Genomic DNA, 6,300 nt, shown 5'->3' on the forward strand with positions numbered 1-6,300 from the left:
AGGATCAGGCGGCCAAGGGCAGCTGTGTGGAGCTGGGGGGGGGGGTTGGGCTCAGGTGGCCGGCAGGGTGTGGGGGGCTGGGATTGGGCTCTGGTGGCCGGCGGGGCAGCTGGCAGAACCTGGGGGGGCAGGAGAGAGATTGGGTGGCCACTAGAACCCAGGGGGTGGTTTTTGGCTTGGGAGGCTGGCGGGGCCCGGGACAGGCAGGATTGGGCTCAGGCGGCCAGTGGGGTCTCCGGGGAAGTGGGGGGAACCAGGCTTGTATGGCTGAGAGTGGCCGCAGAAGCCTAGGAGGGCGGGTTCTGGGTCGGGCAGCCAAGGAGACCAGGAGGGGGGGATTGGGTTTGGGGGGCCAAGGTTGGTCAATGGGACTTGGGGGGACAGGTGTCATCTCGGGCAAGTGAGGGTGACCACGTGGGCCCGGGGGGGGGGGACACAGGATCAGGTGGGCCTGGGGGGGGACACATCAGGATCAGGTGACTGAGGGAGACCTCCGGCGCCCAGGGGTACAGGATCAGGCTCGTCTGGCTGAGGGTGACTGCTTGGGCCCAAAGGGATGAGATTGGGCTTGGTCAGCCACAGGCCCGGTTGGCCGAGGGCAGCCACAGAGCCCCAAGTCACCAGGATCGGCTCGGGAGTGGTCAGCGGGGCCTCGTCAGCCGGGAAAGTGAGTGGGTGGCCGCCGGAGCCCAAGAGGCCGACATCAGCATGCTGGGCATGATTGGGCTCTGAAGGCCACTAGGCCATCAAAGCCCGAGCGGCATGATCCACATCTGCTGGCTGAGGTTGGCCTCTGGAGCCCAGGGGTTCTGATCAGGGTGGGTCGGGGAGGTCAGCCGCCTGAGCCCAGGGCCTGGCATGATCAGGCTTGGGCATTCAAGCTCTGCCGCTAGAGCCTGGTGGGCTTGCAATCGGGATCGGCCAGCCAAGGTCGGCCTCCAGAGCCTACGGGGGCTTGATAGGCATCTGCTGGTCAAGCGCGGCCGCCAGAACCTGAGTGGGCACAATCAGGATCAGCTGTCCAAGTTGCGCCGCCAGAGCCCGGGAGGTCGGCTTGGATGGTCGACGTCGGCTGCCAGAGCCCAGAGGGCGGGATTGGGGTCAGGCATCCAAACTCAGCTGCCAAAGCCGAGGCGGGTGTGATCTGCATGGTTGGCCGCTGGAGCCCGGGGGAACGCGATTGGGGTCGAGGGGTCTTTGGCAGCCGCTATTGCCCAGGGGGCATGATCGGGGTTGGGTAGCCAAGGATGGGAGTGGGGTTCGAGGTCTGGCGGTCATTGATCGCTACCAGAACCCTGGGGTATGATTGGGATCAGGGAGTCAAGGACATTAGCATTACTCGTTTATGGTGATACTTATCAGTTAAATGGTTAAACCTTCACTTCCCTAGTTCGGGGTCATTTCTTCGCATTTGGTCCAGGTTGGTAGCAGCCAAACCGTGTTAGCATATGTGGAAAAAGTTGTTGGGTGTCCTTCCAGTTCCTTGTGGGGAGGTGTCGACATCATAAAATCCACCTTTTGCGTCTGGAGCCCTCCTTGAGAGCCCCAGCAAAGAACTCTGAAGTCCTTCCTACCTTCTGAACTCATCCTCTCAGAGTTATGAAAGAATTGGTCTGTCCCATTTGGGCTTGAGACCTGTTGACAGGGCAGTGAGAAGAAATGTGTGCTGCTACTTCCCATACTTGATGTACAATGTAAATACAATGTGGTTGTGTCTACATTGGCATCCCTTTCCGGAAAAGGGATGCTAATGAGACACTTCGGAATTGCAAATTCCACGGGGATTTAAATTTTCCCCATGGCATTTGCATGAACATGGCTGCCGCTTTTTTCTGGCTCGGGGCTTTGCCGGAGAAAAGCGCCAGTCTAGACGGGATCTTTCGGAAAATAAACCCTTTTCCGGAAGATCCCTTATTCCTGATTTCAAGTAGGAATAAGGGATCTTCCGGAAAAGGGTTTATTTTCCGCAAGATACCTGTCTAGACTGGCGCTTTTCTCCAGCAAAGCCCCGAGCCGGAAAAAAGCGGCAGCCATGTTCATGCAAATGCCGTGGGGAAAATTTAAATCCCCGGGGCATTTGCAATTCCGAAGTGTCTCATTAGCATCCCTTTTCCGGAAAAGGGTGCCAATGTAGACACAGCCTGTCTGTTTTGTGGTTATCTAGAGAAAGAAACCATCTGGCATGAAGAACTTCAGCAAATGTCCATCAAAGGATGACACTGCATCTTGCGTGTGGTCTGGTAAGAACGTAGAAAAAAAGATATTTTCTATACAGGTTGAACCTTTCTAATCCGGCATCCTCCGGACCTGCCTGTTGCCAAACCAGAGAATTTGCCAAACCACAGGAGGTCAATATTGCCTGGCAGCATCACCATCCCTTCCCCTGCTTGCTGGGCTCTTAGAAGACATTTAGGGATAAATTAGAACTAAAGAACAGCCCGGAACACGGAGCTCCAGGACGGGTGGCTGGAAACAAACTTTATGGGACTGCGGGAAACTTGGCCACATCCATGATAAGTGGCCATCCGGCTCACTAAAATCATGCTGGACCATGAATGTTGCCAGCCTAGAGAGGTTCAACCTATATCTGCATAAGGACTTGGACAGACCTCAGTGAAGACATTGCCAAAGCAGTTTGAAGAAACAGGGTGTTTCCTTTTGTTCTGAATGGTGCGAACCAGTAGTAATTCCAGGGAAGTCATTAAAATTACACCAGCGATTATTGCTGCATTCTTGGTATGGTACCAGCTACATGCCTTAACAGCGATGGGGAAGAAACAGCCCCTCCGCCAAAGAGCTTATGATCTAAATAATTTTCCCACTGTGGCAGATAAGAGGAGAGATTCTGCGGAAACAGGTCTATAGAGGATGCTAACGCGTATCCCCCACCGATTCTCCTTTACTTTCGGATGCCTACATTCCTGTCTCTCCTGCACCGCCTGGTTTGAAAAATGAACGTTTGTATCCATTTTATCATTAAGGATCTTGGGCTTGTTAAGCCCAGCTTTATCCACAGTGGGGAAAGTGCCCGGGAGGGTCAAGAGGTCTGCTTTTGAAATTGAACAAATTGTCGTTTTATGGTTCCCGCGTGGGGCGGCGGTTGTAAATCTCCTTGCCTTTAATGCATCTGTTCTTTCCCAGCCGCGCTACCAACTTCTTGAGGAGGAGAAACGGCTGACATTTCCTGACATCGGCTATGATCAGGGCCTTCCGGGAGCGTCTCCAAAACCGTTTTAAAGGAATATTTATGGATGTTCACTGGGAAAGAGGGCCCTGCGAGGTACAGAGAGGAGGCTGTTCTTCATTAACGTTTGAAAGCAGTACCCTGCAGATTTCCCTGCTTAGGGGAGGGACAAAAGAAATGGCGTGAAAGTGAAATCGCTTTGGAGTTCATTCCGATCTCGGGGGGGGGGGGGGGGCTTTTTTCTAAACATGGTTATTGTTGGTAAAAACTAGAACCTGGGTTTGAAAAGCAAAGAAATGAAATAAGGGGCTGTGTATGGGGACCACGATGTGGGCCTGTGGGGATTGTGTTCCCTCGGTTTGCTTTAAGTTGTATGTGATTTCTCACCTCCTGTGCGGCTCTGTGTGTGTGCCTCAGTTTCCCTGGGCACTGCACCGGTGCCTTGCTGGGGACTGGAGTTTTGGGTGTGACTCTCACTGAGGGGGAGACTGCCTCATCTTAGCACCAACACAATAATAGCTCTGGCTCTCTTGTAACCTGAGCCTGAGTAGGAGGAGCAACCAGGTGACATCATGTGACACCTTTTTGCCTGGGAAGCTGGACAAAGGAGCAGGCGGGGCTACCTGCAGGCTGGGACCGGTGGCTGAGGGTGTGAGTTAGTCTTGGCTGGCTTAGGATGCAGGGAGGTAAAGGCCCATAAATCAGCCTGCACTTCCACCCCGTCTCTCCACCAGGTCGTGTGGAATTGGTCTCTGGAATTTTCTAAACCAAGGATGGGGAACTTAAGCCCCAAGGGCCGGAAGTGGCTCCTGGCTTGCTTGGATCTGGTCCCCCAAGGTGGTTCAGAGCTTCCCCCCCAGCACGGGGGACCCATGCTGGTACATCTGCCCCCCACCCCACTGTGAGGCTGTCTGTCTCCTCCTTAGTTGGGGGCCACATCAAGGAGTGCTTGTTTTCGGTTTGTTTTTTTGCTTCTCACTTGTGTGCAGCCCCCGACTGATTTTTCTGTGGGTCGGCGGCCCCCAATCCAAAAACGGTTCCCCTGTTCTAAACATATCCCACTTGCTTTGCCTATCCACGACAGTATGGTTTTAAAAGGATGTGGCCTTGTACGCTTCGCACATTCAAAATCAGTAATGGCCAACCTAGGCTATTGACTAGACCTGAGGAGTAGCCCTCCTTCATCTCAGGCTGTGTCTACACCACACGATTATTTCGGAATAAGCTATTCTGGAATAGTTATTCCGAAATAGCTTATTTCTAAATAGCACATCTACACTGCAGGGAAGCCTCAAAATGAGTCCGAGGCAGGCTCCCCTAACGTAGACGTGCTATCTCGATTTGGAGCCCCAGGAGCAATAACACCGAACAGGCCTGGGGAGGGGCTATTTCGAAATAGCAGCAGTGGAGCGTCTCCACACACCTGATTTCAAAATAGCTATTTTGGAATAGGCGTGATTCTTTGCAGAATGAGGTGTACAGAAGTTGAATAAGCCGTCCATTATTTCGAAATTATTTTGAAATAATGGAATTGCCGTGTAGACGCTCATATAGTTATTTCAGAATAACGGCCATTATTCCGAAATAACTTTACTGTGTCGACACAGCCTCAGTGAACTGCAAGATGGTTGTAACCAAGATGGTGTCCCGGGATGGGGCAATGTTGCTCACTGTGCTTGTGTACCTAGAATTAGCGGAGGGCGGGGCAACTGAACCGTAGCAGCGTGTTGATTGGATGCAGCGTGAGCGCATGGCGCTCACCATCAATGTTATGTGCAGGCACCTCACATCATGTGCTCTTGATGTAAGTCCCATGTCATTTTAGTCATACTGGTAGGAAAAAAATTACATGGACAGAAACCTACAGTAACCTGGCAATCCTGCATTTGGGCAACAGTAACAAATGTCTCGCAGGCCACACATAGAACCCCGATAGGCCACGTGCAGCTCCCTCCCCCCCATGTATGGACCCCCAGTATGCACTTCTCACTGAAGTCAGTGGCGCTTTTGTACAAGGAATTGAAAACCCAACCTCAAACATTGCCGTGTGGGATACAAGCTTTCAGATATCTCAGAGACCTTTCATAGCATCTTAGACATTAGAGCCCCACTAGGTCATGTCTGTGGTGGTCTGCTCCCTACTGTAGGCTTGTCAACACCGTACCCATCATTTTAAATGTCGTTCCAACATCTCTAGTTAAAACAAAACCTCCGTTTCGCTCCCCCGCTCTTTCTCCTGACTGAAACTTTGCTTGGAACTGACAGAAACCTTGCCCAAAAATAACTCTGGACTCTCTCCCAGCTGTGGGCGTTGTGACTTCTGTGCAGGGAAGTCTGCAATGTGATTTGTTTCATGGCAGATTTCTGTCAGCTTTGGCAGCTCTCATTCCTCGCTGGTACCAAGTTTACAAGGTTTCTCATTCCCATTTTTTTTTTTCTCTTCCAGACTTGTTTGTGACTCTCCAAGGCCTCTTCTCCACAGAGCCGTGGTGTTTTCTTGGCACTGCCACCTTTGGAACATGGGGCAGAGAAACCCATAAAAGTAGCCGGAAAGCACTGTGATTTTTTTTTCCTTTACTCGGAGCTGCCAAGACAGTGTCGCTTCCTTCGGGATGACGTTAAAACATGGCAATGAGGGAAGGAGACTATTTTTGTTTTGTTTCCCATTTCAACGGTAATGTTTCTATGGGTGCAAAAGAAGTTCTGAGGAATTTTTGTAGGAGGAAAACAGGTTCAAAGATGATGTGGCGGGTGGGGAGGGGAAGACATCAGGATGGGCCCTGGCTTCTGTGAGCTGAATGGTGGGATTGTTACTCTAGCAAACTCCCTTTTGAAATAGATGGGAATTTTGCCTGAGTGAGGACAGAGTAAAAACTGAGAGCACAATTCTTAGTGGGGTGTAAATTCACAAAAATCTATTGTCTTTAATGCAGCTACTCTAGTATACACCAGCTAAAGACCCAGCCCTGAGAGTCTATTTGTATCCTGGCTTGTGAGGCCTACAAAGACGCTCCATGTTGTTCCTCTCTCACAGAATGCCCTCCAAAATCTTCCCCTGAGAGAGAAGAGAAGACAGCTGGGATGAAAGCCAGCAGATCTGCGGGTGGCATCGTGCT

At 51.7% G+C, this 6,300-nt stretch overlaps 1 long non-coding RNA gene across 1 annotated transcript; it reads left to right on the plus strand.

Annotated features, from left to right (window-relative positions):
- Positions 1 to 2,163: 2,163 nt before the first annotated feature.
- Positions 2,164 to 5,783, plus strand: LOC149523563 (uncharacterized). The gene is made up of 3 exons (XR_016350695.1): positions 2,164 to 2,240; positions 3,142 to 3,280; positions 5,631 to 5,783. It is a non-coding gene; the product is annotated as an uncharacterized LOC149523563 (long non-coding RNA).
- The last annotated feature ends 517 nt before the right edge of the window (positions 5,784 to 6,300 follow it).

The sequence above is a fragment of the Pelodiscus sinensis genome, chromosome 15, assembly GCF_052426305.1.
Source record: "Pelodiscus sinensis isolate ZL-2025 chromosome 15, ASM5242630v1, whole genome shotgun sequence".
NCBI lineage: Eukaryota > Metazoa > Chordata > Testudines > Trionychidae > Pelodiscus > Pelodiscus sinensis.